This window comes from Pyrus communis, chromosome 15, assembly GCF_963583255.1.
Source record: "Pyrus communis chromosome 15, drPyrComm1.1, whole genome shotgun sequence".
Lineage (NCBI taxonomy): Eukaryota > Viridiplantae > Streptophyta > Magnoliopsida > Rosales > Rosaceae > Pyrus > Pyrus communis.
The window spans coordinates 8138108-8150206 of NC_084817.1; positions in this window are offsets into that span (position 1 = coordinate 8138108).

The window sequence follows — 12099 nt, forward strand, 5'->3', positions numbered from 1 at the left end:
AGAGAGTGAGTGAGGGTAGGAGGAGAGAGAGAGGGAGGGTTTTAACCTTTCTTTTGTCGTCGAATGTACTTAAAAAAACATCACCATACATGTTACATGTCATGTCCAAACACACACATTTTGTACAATAAATTACTTCAAGATACGGTGCCGGAGCAATCCCGTTTCCGCCACGTGGCTCAGTGTGCGTCACTTATCCCTTCGACAAGGAAAAGGAAACCCTAGCGTGGGTTAAAAAAAGCTACTGTTTCCCTCGCGTGTTATGTACGCTCTGGTTCAGGTGAGGGGGGAATAGTTTATTTATACCTGTCGTGTCAAGGAGGGCCAAAGATGCCTTTGCACATTAGTGGATTCTGATCGGTTCGTGTTGCTCAGGTGAGTCGTTGGAGAGTGTGAGTGCGGTCCAATATGAAACCCTAGGTTTTTCTTGCGGGTAATCAAAGGGCATCTATGTATCTTAACCCTAGCTAGCAACAATTCGATGATTCACGAAAAGCGGGGGAAATAAAAATGGGAAAGAGGGAGATGGAGGAAAATGTTTGGGGTTTGATTTTTTTTTTTTTTTGGTGCAAATATTAATGGAAAATAAATTAGATATAATAGGTGTTATGTCCTGCCGTATTAATTGGCCTTACGCTAATGAGATGTATTAGCTAAGAAATCTAATTTCCTTATGATATAGATTTTGTACAATTAATAATTTTGAATGAGGAACAACTGGTTTCGATGTGTAATGCATGATACACTCGTGTCTCATTCTGTGGACGGACACAAATTATATTAGCTGGTTTCAGACGGTATACACGTTTTAAACAATGGGCTAATTAAAATTTTACCTTTGTGGAGCTTCGTTACATATGCGTCTTAAATTTTTCAAACTTGCAGAATTAGAATTTTACTTTTGTGGGGAATTGGATAAGTTATCTAGTGGGCGGACCTCGAATTTTACTTTTGTGGGGTCAGAGTTTTACTATTTATCCATATTATCTTTGATGAGTTTCATACAGTGGTAAATCTAGAATTTTTTACCAGAATTTTACTTTTATTGATGATCTTAATTGCAATATGTAAGACCCAAAATTTTAAATACCTTGTAAATCCAAATAAAATAAAATAAAAACACACACACACACACACTATATGAAATTGATTCATTTTGCTTTCTTACCTTTGAGAGAAATGAAGAATTATATATATAGAGAAAGTTGTCTAGTATTACAATGACTAATTAAAAACATAGTAGAGGATCAACAAGACTATTAAATATAATGGGCTTTGACATCGGGACCGCCATGGATTCATGCAGATTATTGAAGTAAAAAGTGATCGGATTCTCTAAAAACAATGGTGATTGCTAGACATGGCAAAAACATTGAATGCATTGCTTACATATTAGAAGGATGTTGATATAAACCTATAACAAAACCAACAGGCCATATATATCATTTTGGTTAGGTCGCTGGCCAGGTCCCATATATATGTGTGCGCGCGCGCGCAAGATTATTCGTTAGAGAGGAGTATATTAGCCGATTTGGCTGACTTAATTATTTTAAGTGTGATTTCTATTGGACCAGATTCATTAAGTTAAGAAGGAAGACAAAATTAAGAGGAAGTTTGGAAGGAACATATGCCTGTATGCATGGCAACCTCATTAAGTCAAATGTAGCTAATGTTAACGCTGATTCAAGCCATGCAATTCTATATTAATTTGTATAGCGTCCACAGGTAAATAATATGGGCTACTCGATGGATCATTTTTTGGCTAGCTAAATACCTCGTAATCTGCAAACTTGAGCCTAGTTAAGCTCACAAAAACAGTGTTTTTCTTGCATCAAGGCTCAAATCTCTTTTTTAATATGAAGGTATTGTAAAATATTGCCTGTATACCCTTCGATCTCAAATATAAATAGGATTGCTTTGGCTCCTCGTAGAAAAAAGAAGGTAATGTTCTGCTCATTTTCTTGGCCAAATACACTTTCCAGTATGATTTTGTCAATTTGTAGTTCATACCAACAGTGACCAGGAAACAAAAAAGAATGAAAAACGGTGATCCTAAAGCACTCGCGCGTAATACTCTTCTCATAACAAAAAAGCTAATTGTGTACGTATACACGTCATTTTATAAAGTAATGGAAAACGGTGATCCATTAAGCTAGCCCACTGTTAAATAAAGATCTATATATATCCATATGTACTGCTACAAAGCTAGGGGCGCAATGTAGAGGAAACTACCGGTTCATATACGCATTGAACTTAGCCGTATTTGTAAGTAATGCACTGCTCTATTGCATTCAAATTTAAATTCACTTATCCGTCGTCGTTAGGTTGAAAATACCAATCACATGCAAATAAATGAAAAGTCGAACTAAGTTCTTTACATTAAATCCTGAAAGTAATCCCTGTAAAATGTTAATATGGGGAACAGTACACTCCAATAATTGACTGTGATGTGCCATTTCTGGTACCAGCAATAGACACGATTGGGTTATGCCTAACTATACCTGCATCGATCAATGTTGTCGACCGAAGACATTAAGATTATGATTTGTACAAAGAAAAGAAAACAAGCACATTCCAGATCTATTAACTTTAATTTCTTCTTGTTTATATGGAAATAGTCCGGCCTCTATACTATATATGAAGAGAGTCAAAAAATACAGAATAAGAAACCGATCGAAGGAGAAGTGAAATATATATATATATATATGCTATATATAAATGTATATGTATGTATCATGTATGTAAATATATAATATATATATATATATATTATATATATGAATATATCAGTGATTGAAGGCACTGGACCCATTTAGTGATGCGTGTTGAATTGATGGCTAATATTTGACACAAATTTTAAGAGATTGTTTTTTTATTGCAGGAAATTGTGCAAGTTAATCTGAAGGCTGACAGAGATAACCTCACCCTCTTATTATGGAGATCGGGGCCCTCCCTCTTCAGATTTCCTTGTCATCATGCATATAGATCTAATTAAAAGACCTCATCAAAGAAGTGTATTAACCTAATTAAATATAATTAAATTAACAAAGTGCCTTTCACGACCCAAGAACCCTGTCTGCTCCTTCTTAATTTGTTCTTCGGTTTCTTTTTCTTTAATTCGGGGAGCGTTTGAACTGCAGACTCGGCAAAAAATATAAAAACCCCAAGCACAGGCAAAAAAAGGAAGAAAAAGTCTGTAATCCACGAACAGACCAAAAGGAACTGCAATGACCCAAGTATGAATTAATTTATGTGCAACCAAAAACTGTTTGTGTTTGTAATAATTACAGAACTCAATATGAGTTGTTTGTGTTTATAGTTCGCTTTAGGCGAGTTTTTTAATCTCACTATATGCTATATGCTATATGCTATATGCTATATGCGAGTTTGGTTGTTGTGAGATCAATTTAGTAGGCTAATTTTGCACTAGAGTATTGAAAGTGAGCTGGTTGAGTTTGTTGGATCTTTTTTTTTTATTTTTTTTATTTTTATTAAACGATATTATTTATACTAAGAGAGGAGGTAGACTAAGACCTGGTTTGATACTGAGGTGATTCTGAAAAAAGCTGCTATCAAAAAAAGCTGGGAGCTGTTTTTGTGTTTGGTAAACACTCAGCTTCAGCTTTTTTTCATAGTTTTGGATGAAAAAAAGCCAAAAACAAGAAGCTGCAAAACCTAGCTTTGAAAAACCGGCTTTTTTTCACATCTGTTTTACATAAAAGTTTACCAAACACTCTAATACTGCTTTTTTTTTTCAAAAGCACTTTTACAAAAAAGTTTACCAAACACTCTGCTGCTTTATTTCACAGCTGCTTATTCTCACAGCACAGCAGAAGCAGCTTTTTTTCAAAGCACAGTAATACCAAACCAGCCCTAAGCTTCACAATGAACTAGTAATAATGTGGTTCAAATTCGTCTTTGGCAAAAATCGAACCTAAGGCCTCTCACTTACAAGTGAAGAGGAATACCACTAAACTGCAATACTAAGTGGTTGTTGGATCCATTATTAGATGGTGCTTTGAGATCATGAGGAAGTTATAGCCTTGATATCCTGCATCTTGTGCCCAAATAGAGCTAGCTCAACTTAATAATAGTTGTATTACTTGACTTGCTTACTAGCTACAATTTTTACTAATATATAAATTTAGTTAAAATGACATTTTTAATAAATTGTTAAGATTCTAAAAGACATTAGGCGCTAGTCGAGCGGCCGGCTGGGGCATAGTGCCTAGGTGGATTTAAGTAAATATATTGTATTTCGTGTAAATAAGTATCTATTTATACTTAAAATTTATATATTTTCATCATAACTAGAAAATAGAATGACATATATATTATGAAGTATTGGAACATAATGAAAATATGGGAACAAACATATAATGTGTGTTTATTTAAGTGTTCAATAAGTCTTTTACAATTTATTGGAAACAATAAAATGCAAAGGGAAAGTTATCTATTTTCTATCTAAGTGAGTTGCAACCTAGACAGGTGTCTAGGCGGGTCTGTGCGGGCTAGGCGAGTGCTAGGTAGTCTAGGCGGCCACCTTAGTAGGCTTAGGCGCCCTTTCTTAATTTTCAAACACCTAAGTATTAATCGGGTCGATGGCCAACCGCCTAGCGCCTAGGTGGGAATTTTTAGAACAGTAAGTTTTTAACATAATTAATCTTACAACATTGGATGTATTAATTGATTTCTATGGATCTTCCTCCTTTTCAAAGACGTCCAACATTTAGATTATTATTTTGTATTTTTCAAATTTTTTGCTTACAAGTACCCTTCTCTTGGTACATTTTAAAATCTTCGTCTGATTGTATTGTTAAACAAATTTATGGATTTAGATTATTTAAAAAAAATGCATTTAATTATAGTATATACCCATTAGCAAAAAAATAGTTTTTGGATGTCTGCTATGTAGTTCGTGTGTCACTGTGCTATTTTTCTTGAGAACCTTGCCTGCAGCTCAGTCGTTTGTGTGAATAACAGCTACAAATCATACTTCTTTTTCTTAATGCAACTCATTAATTTGATCTTTGTGAATCAGGAAAAGGTCCTTAGCAAAGGTAATTTGCAGAATAACCATGAATTTTAATCATGCTGTTTTTCTTCTAATTAATTAATTCACTAAATTGTTCATATATATAAGTAAGAAAGGAATTGCTGCGTAATCGTACTTCGATTTATTCGTTTGGGTCGGAGCAGAACCTAATGATTCGGTTTATAAGAATCAACGTGAATTTAATTAAGAAAATGAACTGATTCTTGCGCACAAATTTAACACTTACATAACAAGTGTTAAAGTATTTCTTTTTTAAAACTAATTGACACTCCTATTAAATTTCTAATTACGATACCCAAATTAATTTTAAAAGTACTTAATTAATTAGCCATTCTTACTTATGTGAGACAAAAACCATAAGTTGCAGAAATTAGTTTTGTAGGTAGTGTTTCGTTTAACCAAGTTTCTAGGGTTTTCTATGTATTGACCCTTTGTGATTATGCTAGGGGAAAGACTTTATAATTCTAAATTTTGTTGGTCTTGAATTATAAATAACACCTCCACTTTAACGAAAAAAAAAAAAAACTTAACATGAAATAAATTAGATTTGAACGAAACGAAAGTAAATGCAACAGATCATAAGCCTTGTAGATATATACAACAACAACAATAATAAAAAATCATTATCCCACTAAGTGAATTTTATTTTATGAATCATAAAACGTCATTAATTCGATTTTATGTCTTATTCATCAAAATTTTCTATCAAGGCCATCACTGACCCTAATGTACATGGTCCCCACCGTCAACCTCTGCCGGTACGTTTTGTCACAAGCTGGGGAGTCAATCAAGTGTTATTTGTAGGAAAGTGTACTGTCCTCTTCTAATCCAAGCCAGTTTTTCTTGATAAAAAAACTCCTTGCTTTTAATTAAGTGTTAATTCTTGATAAAAAATCGGTGACGACACCAGTTTTGAGTCTGAGTGGTTGGCCAGTTTAAATTTCTGATCCACACTGATGAAAGTGACAAGGGTGAACTGCGAATTTCAAAGAAATCTTCTTTTATAACAAAGTATGATGACAAAGTGTGGCACAGTGGTAGCTAGGTTATACATGTATACGTTAGAAAATTTGCAGTGTATACATACATACTACTAGCACCTTTATTTTGAGGTGGTGCTATTTACATACCTTTATCGAATTAAATAAATTGAAAAAGTTCAAATAATGGCAATTAACAAGTGTGAAAGATAAAAAGAAATACGTGAATATCATCACCCTTATTTGAGAGAGAGAGAGAGAGAGAGAGAGAGAGAGAGAGAGAGAGAGAGAGAGAGAGAGAGAGAGAGAGAGAGAGAGGGAGGGGGTGCAGATAGATGGGTCTCGCACATGATCAGCAATGCATGATGCTTAAAAAGAAGAAGAAACAGAAGTACCACGACCCAACATAAAATGCATGAGTACCAAGTAGGCCAAGAGTGAGTATAAAAGTAGGAAATGATTCTACACACTTTTTTCTTTTTCATTTGTACATTTGATTATTTTTGTTCATCGATTTTTATTTATTTTAATCGATTTAGTTGTCAGAAATAAAAATATTGTGTACATGTGAAAAAAAAAATGTATTTAATCATTTTTCCTAGAAGTAAGCATTATATTTTGATGTTTTGGATTAAACCAATATTAATATGAGAACAAATGTGCTCATTATTTATGCATTATCACCACATTATATGTCCTTGGAATTGTGTGAGTACGCTTGATAATTTTTTCGTTTTTTATTTTTATATTTTTTGTTAGTGATAAAATGGAAATGCACAAGAGATGAAGGTTCGCGGAAAATATACAAGTAAAGACATAATATAAAAATTAAAAAGAAAAAATTATATTAAATTGTTTTCACTTTCAAAATTTTGTTTTCATTCCTTTTTGTTTATTTCTTCTATATCCCTCTCATCAGCTTCTTCATACCTTCTTTCTCTAGTGCGTTGATATATATATCTCTCTCAAGTACAAAAATTGGAAACAAAATTATTATTGAGCGCTTAAATTAAATTTTGAGATTTATGTTGCGTGTACTTAATTTGCAATGTGTGCAAGTTAATTTGTTTTCTCCATAACTATTGCAAATCCTGGTATGTGTGTACGTTTCTTTGTTGTCAAAGCATTGCATGTCCGATATATCAACACCTCTTTTTATCGTCTCATTCTCATAAGAGCGCCTGAGGTATGGAAATAACAAACTCCTTAAGTTTGAGGGAATGGCTGATCATATCCTAATTAGTCATTCAGATTAGACCCTTAATCTGATAGTCACACTTATTAGTCGTAGAATTAATTTCCTTGATCCAGATCAGTTTATGAACTAAACTATTTCATTTTATTCCTAATTAATGGCTCCATTTTATTCACTAAGAATCAATTAGTGAATACGTACAAGTTTATGGGTATTTAATCAAGATCTTAAAAGAGTTATAAAGTTTTATAGAAATCGGAGTGTATTCATTTTAAATTTAAAATAGTTCATAAAATTTTATTTGTATTCAATTAGAATTTGATTTTTAAGTATTTTAAAAGATAAATAATTTTAATGGATTTGGAGGGAGTTATAGTCATTTTTAAGCTTTAGGAATCAGACATTTCTCTCTAAGATTTTTAATAATTTCACCCAAGATTCAAATGGTGTCTATGAAACTCCATTAAACTCCATAGATTTATAACTCTTTCGAAATCCTTTAAACTCCTCCTTCAATACAATACAATACACCCCCCCTAAAACTAGGTTTTCTTTTTTTCTTTTTCTTTTTTTGGAAAATAATATCACCGCTTACACTATCACTTCCATACACGGCAATTTTTTTGCAAGAAAATGAGAAAACTAAACAACTGGACTTGAAAAGTATGAAATGATTCCTTGTTATTTCAAATTCACTCTCTCTCTCTCTCTCTCTCTCTCTCTCAATATTTTCCAGTATTTGTTGTAAATTTGGCTTTCTTGTCATTTAAACTACTCGGTCCCCCGGAGCCCTTGAGTTTTTCCAATTTTTTTCTTCGTGTGCAGGTTAAACTGCTGGTGGGCAATCACATTTTTGCTGAATAGTTTGTAGGGTTAATTGGTGGTGCTTTAAGTGGAGGGCCGGCCGTCGGTGGTGGTGGTGGTCCCGGTAGACTGGTGGTTCTCTCTTTCTTAATGGGTTGGTTGTGTGGGAGAAATAGATCGGTATAATTGAGCCACTTTGGCAGATGTGCGGATAAGGCAATCTAATTGTGGCAGGGATATATATCATAAAAAAGAAAGGGCTATCCACACATCTCTTTTTACTTCTCACATACCTTCTTAATTTTCGGTCATCGTATTGAATGAATTAAAGAATATTAATAGACTAGAGATGTGTGAGAAGTAAAAAATGGGTATGTGGATAACATAACCCAAAACAAAAAAGGTGGGGTTTGGATATGTACCTTTGTTTTAATTGATTTTTAGGAGAAAAAGAAACTTTGGATGTTAACCGATTCAATTATCAACTTTGTAGCGATTTAGTATTATAGTCTAATGGTATTTCTCTTTAACTGTAAGTGAGAGGTCTTAAGTTCAATTATCGCCAAAGGTAAATTTGAACCAAATTATTGGTAGCCCATTATGAGACTTAGGCCACTCTCACACCCCCTTAGTATAGGTAATATCGTTTGTTAAAAAAAAAAAATAAATAAATAAATAAATAAAAGAATTATCAAACTTGTAACCAAGTACCTATTAGAGCATCTCCAATAGTCATCAGTTGCCCTTGTAATTGGGTGAAATTGCCTTCTTGCCCAAAGAAAGTTGCTTAATTAACTGGTGGGAAATGAGAGGGCAATTGTGGGAAAGGTAGGTGCCCAGCCAGTTGCCCCGCTGATAATTGTAGGGGGTTATGCTCGAGTGGAGAAGCAACAGACAGGGGGGCCACCTCACGTGAGGAACATAGAGCCCAACGGCTTAAATTTGATGCAACAATGGTTGGATTTCCTACGGTCTATTAGAGCACTTCCAGTGTAGGAAGGCTCCCAATGGCAATTGGCAATTAAATCCCCTCCAATGAATAGGAATTGCCTTTAATAAACAGTAATTGTCTTTTGTATCTTTACCCCTAAACCGAATGGTCATGGCAATAGGCAATAAAATATTAATATTTTTTATTTTATAAAATAATAAAAAGTAATTTAAATTTAAATTTTGAATAAGATGTTTAATCGATCTCGTCATGCCACATGTCATTATTCGAAAGTACGATTTTTGTGATCAATAGATTTCGATAAGATTTTTAATCAATTCCGTTGTGCGACATGTCTATACCTATTTACAACACACAGCCAACAATACTCATCACACTCCCAGGTCTTTCACTCCCATTCCCTTTAATCTCAACTGTTGATCTCTTCCCCCCCGTCCATGAACCTCAAGGTTTCCACCATTAATTTCACCCCAATCTTTGCCACCGCCACCATCATCGCCGTCCATGTCGTTGATGGCCAAGATCACTCACCCCCACCAACAGATCAATGGCTAGATTTTGCCTCATCCTTGTCCTCACGCTGTAGCTCACGCTTTCTCGATGCCTTCCGGTCATGAGATTGTTGTGGATGTTAACCGAGCAAAGCTCTTCTGCTACGCGGGTAAAGACCAAGTCGACAATCGCGACTTCAACGCCTCAGTCATCCTTGCTCAGACCACCTTGTCGATGCTGGCCTCTTTAGCCACGTCAGCAGTCCAACAGTGTGCACCGGAGAATCTCCGGAAGCGACACCATATTGACAACAAGTCGTGGATACCGAATATGAGAGAGCAATACTTGGTGGCTGACGTCATATCCCCTCAGGCACTCGGGCCTTGGACTCATGCCTGCCCTCTCCCACGAGCTCCCCCTTAGCCCAATAGCCCAAATGGGATGAAGCTACTTTGAGGGGCAATTGGATTGGAAATGAAGCCTATCCACCAGGGGGAATAGCACGCTGGAAGTGCTCTTAACGGTAAAAAAAATTTAAAATTTTGGGATGCACCATGTGGCGCTTTGTAGCACGTGATATTTTAAAATATTTATAAAAACATTTAATGGCCAAAATTAATCTAACTCTAAAAATTTACCAAAAAATTCAAGCTCACACTTAAAAAGTTGTAAACATTTAAAATTAAACACGCCAAAATATAATAAATAAAACACAAGTAGATATTGTTATTGCTGATGTGGAGGATAAAATAATCTACGACGATAATGACATTTGGAGGATAAAACAAAGAAAATATTAGAAAATATATTTGTGAATAGTAATTACCATTGCCCTTGCCTTTTCTCCTTTAAATGGGTGGACTTGTACAAAGGTAATTATGGTTTAGAGTGAACAGTAAGGGCAATGAAACAGCTTGCCCTCCAAAAATGGGTGAAGATGCTCTTTGTGACGACCCGTCCCTAATTTTCCATGTGATTTTCTTCCCAAGTGTGTAAAATAACGTTTATGCCCTTATTGGCAAAGTGGAACATGACATGGACGTAGTTATTCAGCTTTTAATTTATTTTTTCTATTATTGTAATTAAATAGTACTTGTTGTTAGGAATACATGAGTGTGAGTTAGATCCGAATCGGATTTGTAACGAAGAAATTACGCTTAGTTAAAATGCGTTAAAAATGGGTAGAATTGTACACGTGCATGTTAATTATTTAGTGCTACAAATACTATTTTTGATAAGGCGAGCCGGATTGTGTATTTTTATATTGCACAAAATTTGATCTTTTTCCCTCTTTAAAGATTTGTCCCGTGACCACACTTCACCACCAGTCAACTTTTCTCACATTTCTTCTCACCAATCACTTCACTTCCCTCATTTTTCCAACCAATCAGAAATTGTCTCCTTCTTTCTCTTTCTTCTCATTCTCTCCTTCACGTCGAGCTTCATCCCTCAGCAACAACTAAGGCCCAACATCAAATCTCATATATTGGACCTCAAACCACCACCATCGTACTTCTCTCATCCCCATGAGTCCATCCATACAAATCAATCCTAAAATGGTTGAGTTTTGAGCTTCCAACTCAGAGCAACTCGGACCTCCGACTCGGGGGTGGGACCTCCGACGATTCTCAGTTCGTGTTACAAGGTTTTGGGAGATTTAGAAGCACATACTCAACTCCCCATGCCCACTAACCTAAGTTGGAAGTCAAGCTAACATGTAGAAGCATGATTTTGGGATGTTGGGGTTAGGGCTGAGAGTTTGGAGACAATTTTAGTCCATTTCCGTCCACCTTTTGGGCTTTTAAAGGTGCAAACTTGTTCTCCTCTTCTTGAGCTTCATTTCCATATAAAGTACGTCGAAAATAATTGAGAATTGAGAAAGTTAGAAGTTTTAAAAATTTTCCAAAAATCCTGCAATTTTTTCCAAAATCCGGCGAACCAAATGGCGGCGGAGCTCTATCAGAGAATAAGGAGGAATATGCCATTAGGCTAACAGAATATTATGACGCCGTTAAGGTATTTAACTGACGTTGTTAGATTTAATAGAATATTATGTCAAATCTAACGAAATATTCCCTAGGGTTTCTGCCAGTGCGTGTAGGCGTGTGGGCGCGATCTGGCGACGCTTGAGGGCGCTTGAGACCTCACGACGGTGAGTGGTTGACGTGTACAGGTTCGTGACATCGTGTAGAATGTTTTTGTATATTTAAACCCTCTGTTTGAGCAAACTATAGGGGATTTTCCTAGCCTTTTAGTGTACGTCCTAATTAATTAATTAGTATACTTGTTTCTCATATAGGCGAGAATTACCGTGAGGAGGCATGTGGACAAGCAAGGCTAGGAGATTACGATCCGACTACATATCAATGACTGGGCATTTGTTTTTATAGATAATATATATAAAGTTTTATAGTTTCCACAAATGCTTTTGGATTTATATTATGCCTATCATGCCATGATTCATTTATTATGACATTGAGATTTATATATTACCATGGCATGTTTATATACATTATACTTGCTCATCATATATACTTGTACTAGTGTAGAACTCGCCCCAGGCTAAGGCCAGGCTTCACGTGTATGTTCACATCGCACCGCATGCTCACCTTGGATCCAT